At 40.3% G+C, this 15531-nt stretch overlaps 1 protein-coding gene across 1 annotated transcript in view; it reads right to left on the bottom strand.

The window, feature by feature from the left end:
- The window catches only part of LOC114664938 (gastrula zinc finger protein XlCGF26.1-like), a 36422-nt gene extending 33159 nt beyond the window's left edge, over positions 1-3263 (bottom strand). Inside the window, exon 1 of the mRNA XM_051925422.1 lies at positions 2963-3263. The gene's annotated coding sequence lies outside the window, so the exon portion shown is untranslated. The remainder of the gene's footprint in view (positions 1-2962) is intronic.
- Positions 3264-15531: the final 12268 nt, after the last annotated feature.

The raw sequence follows: 15531 nt of genomic DNA, 5'->3' as shown, positions 1-15531 counted from the left end.
GTGGGTTGGCACCCTGCCCAGGATTGTTTCCTGCCTTGTGCCCTGTGTTGGCTGGGATTGGCTCCAGCAGACCCCCGTGATCCTGTGTTCGGATTCAGCGGGTTGGAAAATGGATGGATTTCTTCTACAAGTATGGCACAAATATACACACACAATATCTACATTTCTATATATTCATCTTCTATTATCCTTATGTTATAAACAAATTGTATCACTTTGCTTATTGTAGCAAGCGTGTTTGGGTTATTTGTGAAATAGTCTCTCACCATACTGAATCACAACAGAGACAGTGAGGGTATTTATTGTAGAATTTTTCTGATTTATGAGCCTCGTTCATAGCTTGTACAGATTTGTTTGCTTCCTGGCTGGAAAGTGAAACTGAGATCCCTCACTCCACCTACATTAATTTGGTGTCCCTTTCTGACCATCCTGTTAATTATTTTAATTAATTACCAGTATTACCAAATGGAAAACTGATCATTAACTGAGTGAACAATTCACATTTCCTACAGCAGACACCATGAAAAGGTGCTTCACAGAAATTACAAAATATGAAGAATTGAAGCAATCAGTGCCATAGAATAAATGCAGCAAATAAAAAAAAAAATACAATAGTGTCTACCTCATGAATTTAAACTGCCAGCACTAAAGGAGTTTCCCAAATGACACAGGTGAAGGGCATTTTGAATAATGTTAGGTTTGTACACCTTTAAGCCAATGTGGTAACTGAAGGAGGGTGGCACGGTGGTGCAGTGGTAGCGCTGCTGCCTCGCAGTTAAGAGACCCGGGTTCGCTTCCTGGGTCCTCCCTGTATCTGCGTGGGTTTCCTCCGGGCGCTCCGGTTTCCACCCACAGTCCAAAGACATGCAGGTTAGGTGGATTGGCGATTCTAAATTGGCCCTAGTGTGTGCTTGGTGTGTGGGTGTGTTTGTGTGTGTCCTGCGGTGGGTTGGCACCCTGCCCAGGATTGGTTCCTGCCTTGTGCCCTGTGTTGGCTGGGATTGGCTCCAGCAGACCCCCATGACCCTGTGTTTGGATTCAGCGGGTTGGAAAATGGATGGATGAATGGTAACTGAAGGGCTGCTCACCTACTACCACATCAGGGTTTGCTGCCACTGTGATGGAGCCTGGTGTACCCCATAAGTAATCAGATATGAACCAATGGCAGCTTGCATTTAACTGAGCTGATCAACACAAATGTTAAGGGTGTGGGGTTCCTGCTTCATTGCAAAGTCTGACTTCATAAAAATAAAACCTGCACATTTATGAATATTTTCCTCCCTAATTTAAACTGAAAAAAAAATTTGCACCCTCAGTGATCATGTGTAGTAAAATATCCAATAAACCAGCAATGCTGTGTAATTTTATTTATGGTAATCATCTCCTACCTCCTAATTTAATTCTTTTCTAATATAAACTGACATCATTTTTGCCCTTGCAGTTTGAAGACTCACTGAGAGTCATGTATGACAGGAGCATTAGGCGTCACCAGAGGGTTTGCAAAAATAAACTGTCTGAACAAAGGGACTTGATGACAGAGGACAACAGCTAAATGGTACAAGTCTAAATGAGTATTTACAGGTTTTATATTAAAATCTCCAACACTGAACTTTATTGCTGTTTTGAACAGCTGGACTGCGGTGGGCTGGCGCCCTGCCCGGGGTTTGTTTCCTGCCTTGCGCCCTGTGTTGGCTGGGATTGGCTCCAGCAGACCCCCGTGACCCTGTAGTTAGGATATAGCGGGTTGGATAATGGATGGATGAACAGCTGGAAACAATAAGTTTCAGGTTTATCAGCTTCATCTTGTGGAAGTACACATTCCAAACAAACACACATCATAATTAACACAGTAATAAACTCCTATTAAATAGCATCGCCACCCTGTATTGAGACCTTGGTGTGGTGGAGGCCTTGTGTAACTCAGTCTTCCTTAGATCTCCACTGTCTGGAGATTTGTGCTCCTGATGAACCAATCTGCCATGGGTAACCATAACCAACAGGGTAGAGGAGGACAAAACGTAACTCCATTATTGACCCTCATGAATATTCTAATTAAATGAAAGCAAGTCTTGCCCAGAATATCAATGTTATTCCTGATGGTGGTGTTCACCTAAGAGTGCCTGATAAAGTTACATTAAGCAGTTGCCAAATGGGACTTAGCTTCCACCTCACCACCCGGGTCCAGTACAATAAAACAGAAGCTATTGGGATATGGGAAGAAAACCAGAGTACATATACAGGGAAGGAATATTAAAAAGCATCATCCACGTCTGCTACAAACAGCCACCTGAAACAGTTTGCTCGTTTGCCTTCGTTGTTGTTTGCTCCTTTTTTAAAAGAACTTGGACAGCCCAAAATGTGAGGAAGATTCTGACTCTCCTACCTTCGACAACAACTGCTGGACCTGAGCCCTTTGTCTCCCAGAGTGCCGGATCTAATCACTGGGCTACCAGCGGAGCTACAGAGCGGACGCTGAGGAAAAGATGTCAGGAGTCCGGCTGTTTAGCCTTCGATCATCATGGGCTGACATCGCTATTGAATAAAATGGATGAGTGCTCAACGCTGATTGTGAGCGAAAGAGATTACAAACTCAGCAGTAGCTAAGAACTGAAACACTGGACTCTGCAGTTGCACTGGATGGATTTAAAATCGTGCGGGTGGACAGAAGCAGAAGCGAAAGTGTCAAGAACATTTCTTTTTTGTGAAAAAGAACTGGTGCAGCCGCGAACGCATTACATTAAAGCACAGGGATGCGACCCGAATGCTGAGATGCTCGCGGGGGTCTTGCTGTCTTATTATATACCGAGAGTTTTCACAAGCGATTGCACTGGCAAAGTTCGATGCTGGGCTGAAGAACACAAAAGCGCCGCGTGCCTCTCACTCAAGTCGCGTGCAGGAAGTCTGAGTGGAGCGAATTAAAACTCACACATCCATAAGTGCGCCCGAAGCCCGGATCACTTACCGTCTGTCTCTCGGAGACGAGCTTATTTCTAATCCCGTTGAAACTCCTGCCTCGATTCACCACAGTCTTCCTCTACTGTAATGCCGTGTGCACAAAGCGATGCGGCAGCGGCGCTTCAGAAGCCGTCGCCCTGGATGACGTCATTCGGATGCTGCCATAGATCAGCGCGACAGTTTGCTAAAACATTGCAAGCGAAATTAAAACGTCGGGTGTGCGCCATGTAACTTAACGGGTGTTTCGTCTAATCATGCAGGAAGGTCTAGGATTACTATGCATGCTCACAACGTTTTGATGACTAATACATAGAGAGAGGCACACCACCAAAAGACTTGTACTTTATGCGCATGCGTATATCTTTCAACCGCGTCAGCGCGCTCCGCACTCTGATCGCCCCTTCACCTCATATCAACGGAAGTAAATTCTTAAAGGGGCCGCAGAGAATTCTATACGTCAACTTAATGAGCCGATTACAGTTGAAACGACGACGGTCGTCTTGTTAAATAAAAAATACCGCAAATGTAAAAGCGAAAACTATAAAGCATTCGGAAGAGGAGTGATTATAAGCGGGCCAAAGCAACTGGAATGAATATTGTACCGAATAACATTTGTAAATCTAAATCAACAGAGAAAATACATACATAAATGCGGGGCTGATATTGTCCACGACTTGGCATTCCGACATGTGCTCTCGTTTCTTTCTGCCGTGTACTTGTGAACACCTCTGCATTCTAAACACGCCCAAATAATTAAGCAGCTCATTATTAATTGTGCGGCATTCCTTACTTAAGTAAAAAAAAATATCTATCTATCTATCTATCTATCTATCTATCTATCTATCTATCTATCTATCTATGTGCTGTTCAATTCTATCTATCTATCTATCTATCTACACTTAAAAGTTCCTCAAACTAGAGTTTTTTTGTGCATGACTGTTCAATATATTTCTTGAAAAAAGAATAATACTTCTTGGAAAAGTTGTAATTTTTAGTTTGTATAACATGAGCAGGTCAATGAGCTTGAATTAGTAAGATTTTATGACATATTGTGCATTTAGTCTTTTATTTTTCATAACTATTCCTTCCTTTGCCAGGGTATTTCGGCAATACTGAGCATAAAGCATATGTTTAACTGAAACAGAATACCAATGACCTACAGAACACACACTCACACTTACACACACACCCCGTAATCACTTTTCCAAGTGTGTTTGTCTTTAAGAAAGAAACTGGAGTGCCAAGAGAACCCTTGCAGACACACAAATGACATACACATTCAGAAATACTATGCGTTCTTTTAATGCTTTAAACTACCATAATAGGAAGTAAAACAAATCAATATAGTTTTGATTTTTTTTTTCAAATAAATTATGTTTGCAAATTACTATAAACATGAACAGTTCCAATGTTTTTGTTTAAGATATCAGATTTTACAAATGAAAAGCATAGCTTCAAATATTTATTTCACAGACCTAGAAGAGCCATTGGCTTTCTTGTATGCAGCATCAACTGTAACCTGTGTAGTTAGAAAAATATTATATTCTGAATAATTTATTAATAGCATATTGATAAAGAAAAATTCCATTCTGAAGTAGTTAATAGATGTTATATTCAGAGTCTGTAATTGTTGATAACTCTGTTAATTGCCAGATACATTTTAACTAACATGTTTAACCAATAAGCTCTGCATTTCCCATCCCACTTTGCCACCTTTTGTTCAGTGTGGCCTGATTAAGGCTGAGGAGTGCAGTTTCTCCAGGGAAGACAGGAATGTTTCCTTCAGGTTTATCTGAGTAATCCTTTGAAATTTGGGCACAGACCTGTGTTGCATATGAAATATAAGAAGAAAAAAAAAAACACAAAATAACTGCAATTACTATTAAATCAGTAATAATATTTTAAGACAAAAAATCTAGTCTATCTAATCTAGTTCAAAATAATGTGGAAGTCATTTAAATCGTTTCCTTTATGTTTTAAGAGCCCACTATCTATTTGCTAGATTAAAGCAATTCTGTTTTCATTTACACACTAAATGATTAAAGTAAAACGTAAGATAACATGCAATAAAAAATCAATATATATAGGATTTTCTGTGTAACTACTTCATTAACCTACTACTAAATTGTGAAACATGGCCTGATAAAATGGTACAGTTTTTCTCTTATACTATATATTTTAAATTAAAGTAACATTAACAAATCTCTCTCTCTCTCTCTCTCTATATATATATATATATATGTTGCATAGTTTACTGTCAAATAATGTAAAGAGTACGTGACACGTGTTTCGCCCTTATTTGGGCTCATCAGGCGTAAACACTCCACTGCTCCCCTTGCGGGGATCGAACCTCGGACGTCAGTGACGAAGTCCCTTTACGCTGCGCCACGGCGTTTAGTTCGTTTATTTGATAGCCTGTAGATCGGAGTAATTACATTCATTGCATTCGTAGTCTGAGTCCCGACCTGATTGTATCGGTGGTTACCTACCAGGTAACGCCTGTGATTAGTCTGCCATTCGGCAAACATCCTCACAGGTGGCGCAGTGGTAGTGCTGCTGCTTTGCAGTAAGGAGACTGTGGAAGATTGTAGGTTCGGTTCCTCCCTGTGTGGATAGCGCTTTGAGTACTGAGAAAAGCGCTATATAAATGTAATGAATTATTATTATTATTATCAGTCACGGGGCCCTCTTCAATTGCGAGAAGAGTGGGTGGTTATGGGTGGTCGGGACTCAGACTACGAATACAATGTTGCGTACTCTTTGCATTATTTGACAGTAAAGTATGCAACATTCCATGATTTGCTTCTCGCAACTGAAGAGGACCCTGTGGCGGATGTTTGCAGACCAACCACATGCGTTATCTGGTAGGTAACCACCCATACAATCAGGTCGGGATTCAGACTAGGAATGCAATGAAAAAAAAAAAATATATATATATATACAGTATATATATATAATAAAAGGCAAAGCCCTCACTCACTCACTCACTCACAAACATACAGTATTTATAATCATGAATGTACATGAGCCAACATATACAGATATAATGTCAACCTCCTTTAGCGTCAAATGCCAGCGAGAAGAAATAAGACATTAATGATAACTTAAAAATGGCCAATGAGGGAGCAGACCGAATATAATAAGGTGAGCCATTCCAGAGAAAAGGAGCAGCCATCCGAACATCCTGAGCCCCCTTTGCTTCAACCTTGACCTCAGCACAACTAAGAGCATCTGGGTAGTAGACCACAGTGCTCCTGTTGGCACATACAAGTGAAGAAGTTCAGAGAGGTAAGATGAGGCTGTTCAATTCAAACATTTAAAAATAAGGAATAGAATTTTAAAATCAATTCTAGAAGCCAATGAAGCGAGGTCAGTATTGGTGAAATATGGCCACACTTACGAGAGCCAGTCAGTAAGCAAGTAGCAGTGGTGAGGACTTGCTGAAGGCATCATAACAAGGCCCGATCAGCACCTACCGACAAAGAACGGCAATCATCTGAACAAGATGTCATAAAAGCATGGAAGGCCTCTGCAAGATCATTTAAAGAAGGAAAAGCCTTTACCTTAAAGTCTCAGCTGGAAAAATCCACACTTTCAGCACAGAATTTATCTGTTTGTCGAGTTTGGTTGAGCTTTATGAATTGAATATAGCAAGGGGTCCAGTAGTAGCATTAGAGACACTCAAGGTTTCTGGGTTTTTGAACACCACAATCTCAGTTTTAATATCATTTATTTTTAGAAAATTCATTGCTATCCAGGATTAAATATCATTCAAGCACGCATGGAGTGTCTGTATTGTCTCGCTCTGGTTTGATTTTAGTGGCACATAGATCTGAGTGTCATCAGCATAGCAGTGAAAGGAGAAGCCATGCTTGTTAACAGTGAAGCCTTAAAGGTAACTTGTAGATCAAAATGAGAGCTGGTCCAAGGATGGAGCCCTGCAGAACCCCACAAGTAAGAAGAGCTGAAGAGGATGAGAACTCACCCAAGTGAACAGACAAAACTCCTGTTGCTTAGATAAGGTTTAAACCATTTAAGGGCCTTACCGTTGATGCCTACATACTGTCGAAGATGGGATATAAGAATCATAAGATCCATAGTATCAAAGCTGAGACGAGATCTAACAGTACAAGAACATCAGAGTCTCCAGCGTCAGTAGTCAGGAGGAGGTCATTGTAAACCTTTAACAAGGCTGTTTCAGTGCTGTATCAAGATCTGTAAGCGGACTGGAATTTTTCCAGAATACTATTTTCATCATCATTTGTAATTGATTAAGGACAACTTTGTTTAAGACTTTAGATAAAATGACAGATTGGAAACTGGCCTGGAATTTGACACATTAGAGCAGCAGTTCTCAAACTGTGGGGCTAAGTAACAAAAATATGGGCATGGATGTTGCCATATGTGGCATAATTTCACTATTCGTAGGGAACTTTTAAACTTGTAGCAGTGTATCGGCAGCAAAAAATATAGGAATAAATTTTATTAGGGTTTCAAACAAACGTTAGGGGGGGGGGGGCGCGATTAAAACTGTTATGAAAATTCGGGTCGCAAATACTTAAAGGTTGAGAAACGCTGCATTAGAGGGTCCAGAGTTTGTTATTTAATAAGTGGCTGCACCAGAGCAACAGTTCAAGGCAGCAGGAACACAACCAGAAATGAAGGTGTTATTTATTAAGGTAACAATACTTGGTCTGACAAAATCAAAAGACCCCTTAAGTAATTGAGAGGGGAAACTGTCTGGGGGGCAATTTGTAGAATTGAGGCATTGCATCAGATCAGACAACAGAGACAATGACACAGGCTCAGAGTGGTCAAAGACAGCAGAACACACAGCGGGAAGAGCAGGCAGTGTGACTGATTACTTAATAAAGTTAATCTTATTAAAAAAAATATATACCTCCATTTGGAGAGAAAGTTGGTGTATTTGAGAAATGGCAAATTATGAACACAATAAATTGTATTTGGTGATTAAAAGATTAAAAATCACAAAAAAAAGATTTGTAATTATTGCATCTACCCAAGCAAAATATTTTTAAAAGTAAGTCTGTAAGGCACAGAGGATACAACTTTCAATAATGCAAATTTTTACATTTCTTTAGAAACACATAAGATAATTTCCATGAAGCAATTTTTTGAGAAGTCAGGGCCCCAGTCTTTTGTCCTGTTTAAACAGTTACACTTTGCTATATGTTATACTTGTCTTAAGTACATAAGACAAATAATCTGGAATTTTAGTTACTCCAAAAGAATATCCAGCAAGGACCTGATCTACTTGAAACAGAGCCCATGGAAATGTAAATTTCTACTCTTATTTCTTGTATGTGAATGGAGGCACCCTAACCAAAACTTTTAAACATATTTTTATCATGGGTAAAATGACATATATAACCATAAAAAAATGTTTATGGAAAGCAAGACACCATTCATTCATTCATTCATTCATTCATTCATTCGTCTAACACACTCAGTCCTGAACAGGGCAGTGGGGGGTGCTGGAGCCTATCACAACCAGCATACGGCAAAAGGCAGGAAAAAAACCTGCACAGGGCACCAGGCAATTGCAGGGAGGACACACATACAAACACACACACACTCACAGAACCACACACTAGAGCCACTCCACCTAACCTGCATGTCTTTGAGTAGAAAACCCAAGCCGCAAACTCAACACAGGGAGAACCCGAGCCGCAAACCTGGACTCCTTGCTGTGAGCCAGCACCACTGCCTATATGCCACCACAAAGATACCATCGGTTTAAAAAATACAGAATCATTTAATAAGAAGTATTAAACACCATGGGTGGCTCAGTGGTAGCGCTGCTGCCTCACAGTTAGAAGCCGTATTGCTGTATTGAATGTAGCAAACAGTTTTCACAAATGAGCCACCTTCAGACACACACTAGAATTCACATAAGAGAGAAGTACAACTGAACTGTCCTGACTAAAGAGTGAGGTTCACTCCTGCTTGGACAGTAAGCACTTATAACTGACTGGAATCCATCCTACTCCATGTTGTGTCAGAAAGAAGTCAACATAGAGGAGAAACAGAAGTTTGTTTCCTTTTCCCTTTCCAGAAACAAAAAAATAACAGGGCATCATACAAATGCCTTCTCACCAATGCTGATGAAAAAATCAATCAAGTTGACTACTAATAATGGGCAGCACGGTGGTAGCGCTACTGCCTCACAGTAAGGTGACCTGGGTTCGCTTCCCAGGTCCTCCCTGCGTGGAGTTTGCATGTTCTCCCAGTGTCTGCGTCGGTTTCCTCCGGGTAATCCGGTTTTCTCCCACGGTCCAAAGACATACAGGTTAGGTGCATTGGCGATCCTAAATTGTCCCTAGTGTGTGCTTGGTGTGTGTGTGTGTGCCCTGTGGTGGGATGGCACGCTGCCTGGAGTTTGTTTCCTGCCTTGTGCCCTGTGTTGGCTGGGATTGGCTCCAGCAGACCCCCGTGACCCTGTAGTTAGGATACAGTGGATGGATGGATTAAACACCATACTCAATCAAGTGATATCATTTTAAAGCCATTTACCAAAATACACATTTATTTGTATACAATAGATCTCTTTCCCTCCTTACAATATTCACAGGGAGAACAATTATGCATTAAAATTAAATACCAGGAAAACGTTTGAAAGTTTAATAACTCCTCATTACAAATGCACAAAACACGTTTCAAGACAGAGAATAGAGGATGAAGGTCTCCACACAAGCTGGATCATTTCAAACATTGTCCAGTACAAACAATTTTAAAAGCTTTGTTTCCCTTTTACTGAGAATTCAAAAGTTTAGACCTTCAGCACCATCATAATAGGTACACATGTCACTCGTTCAGTAGCTGCAGAAGGTAATATTTGAATATGTTTTGTATTTTGTGGAATGGGCATTATAGGTATGTCAGGAGTCCACATTAGCAAAACCTCTTGAGGTTGGAAAATTGTATGCGCAGCTCAAATTTCGTTGAATTTGCTCATGTGATCTGTTGATAAATAATCATTATTTACCAACTCATTCATTGCAAAATCTGACAGTGGTAAGATCACTCCTTCCATAACACTAAACACAAACACTAAGTAGACACTAACACTAAAAAACGGCAACACCGCCGGGAAGAACACTAAATGAGATAAAGTAAAAGTCTACTAAACTTCTTTATTATAACTGCTTTATTGTAGCAGGTGAGGGGACGCTGGCGCACGCTTGTTGTCGCCGTTCCTCTCTGTTAACAACACGTTTCGCAAAATTCGCCTTAATTCTGCACTTTCTTATGCTTGTTTTATTTTGTTTATTGTACGTATAGTTCGTGGATACAGCTGACTCGAATTGCTTGGATTTGGCTTAAAATTTACAGATTTTATGGACTCCACTTTACTGGGAACAGCCGAGACTGTGGATCACGCGACGAGACCTACGAACATTTCTTTGTACCCGGCGATCTAGCACCTCGGGATGATCTGTCTCCGTGGTTATATTCGCTATGCTGATCTGCTCCCGTTTCATCTTACAGTACTCTACGACCTGGAACTGATCTGATGTTCATATTAACCTGGCTTATGGCTTCGGGGCGATCACGCCTGAAATTACCAAGCGTTACTGTTTATGGCTGTGTATTGGAACATCCAAATCCTGCTTCCTCCTCCTGCTGTGCTTTCTGCTGCTTGCTATCGCCGCTCAGCTACGCTACCACACCCGCCTGTCCTACCGGCTCCGTTGTGCTGTGCTGCTTCTACACTGCTATCAGCTAAGTATCACTCACTATTTTAGCACTTTGAGTACTGAGAAAAGCGCTATATAAATGAAATGAATTATTATTATTTATTATTAAACACTAAAGTACAAAAACGAAATAGAAAGTAACACTAAACCACAACACCGCCGGGAACACCGGCACACCGCGTCTACTAAACACTAAGAAACACTAAAGGAACAAATACTAATCAGTAAGTACTGCGTCTACGAAACAGTAAATCAGTAAAGGAGAAAGAACTAACCGCGTCAACTGCCGAGCTCAGCTCGGAGCGAAATGAAGTGAATGAAATGAGGTGAATGGGAGGGGAGATGATCACGTGACTCCCCCACCCACCTTAACTCTCCGTCCCTCCACAAACACACAAACACAGCCACACGGATCCCAACTCTCCTTTATATGTATCGATACTAATAAAAGGCAAAGCCTTCACTGACTGACTGACTGACTGACTGACTGACTCACTCACTCACTCACTCACTCACTCACTCACTCACTCACTCACTCACTCACTCACTAATTCTCCAACTTCCCGTGTAGGTGGAAGGCTGAAATTTGGCAGACTCTTTCCTTACAGCTTACTTACAAAAGTTAGGCAGGTTTCATTTCGAAATTCAAACCGTAACGGTCATAACTGGAACCTCTTTTTTGTCCATATACTGTAATGGACGGGGGCGGAGTCGCGTATCGCGTCATCACGCCTCCTACGTAATCACTTGAAACGCCTTGGGGCCGATCTGGAAGAAGGTAGCGCAGCGCCTTGATTTAAACTATTCCATGTCTTGGTGGGTTTAATAATGTGTAAGCATACATATTAACACATGTGCAATTAAACGTGTGTATTTACGGGGTGATTTCTCAGGCTTAAAAGCTCGCCTTTTATTAAAAAAGTAAATGCAAATGGTTTTTATTCTGAAGGGCACAAACCACGTTGGATTTTGTAATGATAGTTGATTAGTAAGGTCTATTAAGGGATACTTACAGAATGATTAGTAATGCCTGTGAATGCGGATGCAAGTAGGAGAATGGGCGTGAACTAAAGAACGAGTAGTAACATGTACAGTAAATGTCTCTAAAGTCTGTCTATTAAAAAGTTATTATATCTTTCAATCCTGTGTATTGATTAAACTACGAACCTAACAAGATCACTACATGGTGTCAGAAGTGGCGGATTGGAAGAGGAATGTGAAGAAGAGGTTCAGCTTTTGAACGAGTCACGTGTCTGTGAGTAACCCGAAAACGTGGTCAGAAAGCGCTAAGACGTTCTAGCAAAAGAGAAAAAAAATATGGAAGGATTACAGCCCCCACCAAATCTCCAGTTAAAGGGAAATGTAGCTGAAAATTGGAAAAGATTTAAACAGAGATTCGAGTTGTATCTTGCTGCGATTGAAGCAGATAGGAAAAGTGAAAAAATGAAAGTGTCTATGCTTCTACATGTAATTGGCGAAAAGGCGCTAGAGGTGTATAGCAATTTTCAGTTTGAAGAAGATGGAGACAATATGAAATTGAACAAAATAGTTGAAAAATTTGAAGCGTATTGCAACCCAAAGCGCAATGTGACTTTGAGCGGCACAAGTTTTTTACATGTTTCCAGAAAAGCGGCGAAACAATAGACCAGTATGTGACGGAATTGCGTAATAGGAGCTGTTCTAAGAAGAAACCGTCGAGACATCAAAGGACCAATAACCTCTAATCAGAACACTAACACCAGCGAAACAAATATTAACGAGAAAACAAGTATAAATCAGGAAAGAACATCTCAACTGCAAACACAATTAACCAGAATATCAAAATGTCAAGTAAAACCACCAGAACAACTCATTGAGACATGTTGAGGATTAAAGGAACATTTTCAATTAAGAAATGCTGAATTCCTTTAACAGTTGTGCTTTTTATACATAGTTTGAATGCTGGATGTATGCCTGAAATGTTCTGGATAGTTCAGTTGTTTGAAGTGATAAAGTTTATCAAAGTAGCATTTGAAATGTATAACATTACTAAGCTTATAAGTACTGCCTTACTTCTCTTTAAGAAAGGAAGATGTAATGATACTTGATTTAAACGATTCCATGTCTTGGTGGGTTTGCGTAGCTTATTGTCAATATCTTTACACCTGTTTTTAAGACTTATTGACTGAAACAGGCTTTCACGAAAAAAGTTAGGGCTTTGCTACAGGATACACCCTCCACAAGTTAAGGAAGTAAAAATAAAAGTATATATTTCTGTTTTATTTAAACCTTTTAAGTTCGTATGCATAGCCCCATTTGGCTGTTTTAGTTTTTTTTTCTTTCTTCAGTAACATTTAATCTCCTTAAAGAAAAAGAACATATGCATTTTACTTTTTTGTATCTCTTTAGTAATATTTTAGTGTAAAAGGATAACCAGTATTTAAACCTTTTATGTTACTTTATAAAGTTATTTTACACAATGTTGAAAAATTAATAAGAAAGCTACATATTTTGGCAGCTGCTGCTTTAATTTTCAATGAAATTAAAAAAGCTCTCCAAGAGAAAACCTCAATGAAGAAGAAACAGTTTGCACTATCTAAAAAGGAGAAACCCTCATTTATAAAGGTTTGCTGCAGATGACTTAACTGAAAATAAATGAATAGTTCCTATGTGTATAATACATATTTATCTATTTTACTTATGCCTTTATTCCAGCAACTTGCAACATCTCAGGTACAATTTGTTACATTACTTTTGTTTTTTGCAGCACAGGCAGGTGAAGTGACTTCCTCACGGTCACACAGTGGTGTCAGTACCAGGATTTAAACTGACAAGCTCCGGGTTTGCTGAAATATTACTGCAGAAAGAAAAAAAATGAAAACGGGCAAATGGGGCTATGCATACAAATGTCCATCCATCCATTATCCAACCCGCTATATCCTAAATACAGGAGCCAATCCCTGCCAACACAGGGCACAAGGCAGGAAACAAACCCCGGGCAAGGTGCCAGCCCACCGCAGGGCGCACACACCCACACACACCCACACACCAGGGACAATTTAGAACCGCCAATGCACCTAACCTGCATGTCTTTGGACTGTGGGAGGAAACCGGAGTACCCGGAGGAAACCCAGACAGACACGGGGAGAACATTCAAACTCCACGCAGGGACGCGAACCCGGGTCTCCTAACTGGCACCTTTCACTGCGCCACCATACCGCCCGCATACAAACTTAAAAGGTTTAAATAAAACAGAAATATACACCTTTATTTTTACTTCCTTAACTTGTGGAGGGTGTATCCTGTAGAAAAGCCCTAAGTTTTTTCATGAAAGCCCCTTTCAGTCAATAAGCCTTAAAAACAGGTGTAAAGCTAAACTTGCAGCACCGCTATTCAATTACACTTACCTAACGCCTCTCCTAAGGGGACATACTGTGGGATCTGGGCATCAGTCGAAGCACCAATCACAGGCCCGATTAGAAAGCGGGAAGCTGTGATTTGTCGTCTCCCTCCCATGTAACAATCACAGCCCGTGTTACAACGCACTATGTATGTATGCATATATGTATATATGTGTGTGTGTATGTATGTGTGTATATGTATGTGTATATATATGTTGATATGTGTATATATATATATATGTATATATATGTGGATGTGTATATGTATATATATATATATAGTGTATATGTATATATGTATATATATGTATATGTAGATATATGTATATGTAGATATGTGTATATATGTATATATGTATATGTATATATATATGTTTACATGACCACTTTAACACACTACTTCTCCGCTGCGAAGCGCGGGTATTTTGCTAGTAGATACTAATAAAAGGCAAAGCCCTCACTGACTCACTCATTACTAACTCTCCAACTTCAAGTGTAGGTAGAAGGCTGAAATTTGGCAGGCTCATTCCTTACAGCTTACTTAGAAAAGTTAAGCAGGTTTCATTTCGAAATTCTACACCTAACGGTCATAATGGTCGACAACGTCCGCCATGTTAAACTTTCTTATTTATGGCCCTATCTTCACGAAATTTGGTAGGCGGCTTCCCTGCGCTAACCGAAACCGATGTACATACTTATTTCGGTGGTATGACACCATTGTCGGCTGCCATATTGAACTTTCCAACGGTCTTTGTTACTTTATGGGCCCATCTTCAAGAAATTTGGTACGCGGGTTCCCAACGCTAACTGAATCCTACTTACCTACATATATACGTCTATAGCCTGCAGCTCCGTCCACAATCTGAATCCTCCAGGCACTCCTGAGCATAATCTAATTTTGAAGGTTGGGGCACCAATAATGTTACTGAGAAACTTACAGCCACCGAAACTTTGTAATGGCACGAGACTTCAGGTCACATGCCTGCAAAAGAACCTAATTGAGGCAACTATTTTTACTGGCGGTGGCTCAGGGGAGAGAGTTTTTATTCCTCGCATCCCCGTTATACCCTCTGATCTCCCATTTCAATTCAAATGCCTCCAGTTTCCAGTAAGGCTCTGCTTCGCAATGACAATTAATAAGTCTCAGGGACAGACCCTGCAAAAGGTTGGCATTGATTTGAGGTAAGATTGCTTTTCACATGGCCAACTATACGTTGCATGCTCAAGAGTAAACTCAGCTCACAGCTTGGTTATATTACAACCGGAGGGGCAATACAAAAGAGATCCTTAACAAATAATTATTGGTACATTTTCCCTCACACGGCCGGATTTTCCTATAGGCTAACTAGGCTTCAGCCTAGGGCCTCAAGATCAAGAGGGGCCTACATTCAAATTGTTAGCAAAATTTTATTATCTCTCATGTAATTTACAAACTTAAAAATGGAAGGTGAAAGGGCCTCATAAGTGGAATAGCCTAG

The sequence above is a fragment of the Erpetoichthys calabaricus genome, chromosome 1 (assembly GCF_900747795.2).
Source record: "Erpetoichthys calabaricus chromosome 1, fErpCal1.3, whole genome shotgun sequence".
Classification (NCBI taxonomy): Eukaryota; Metazoa; Chordata; class Cladistia; order Polypteriformes; family Polypteridae; genus Erpetoichthys; species Erpetoichthys calabaricus.
Note: the sequence above shows the minus strand (reverse complement) of the source record. Positions and strands in the feature narration are given on the sequence as shown.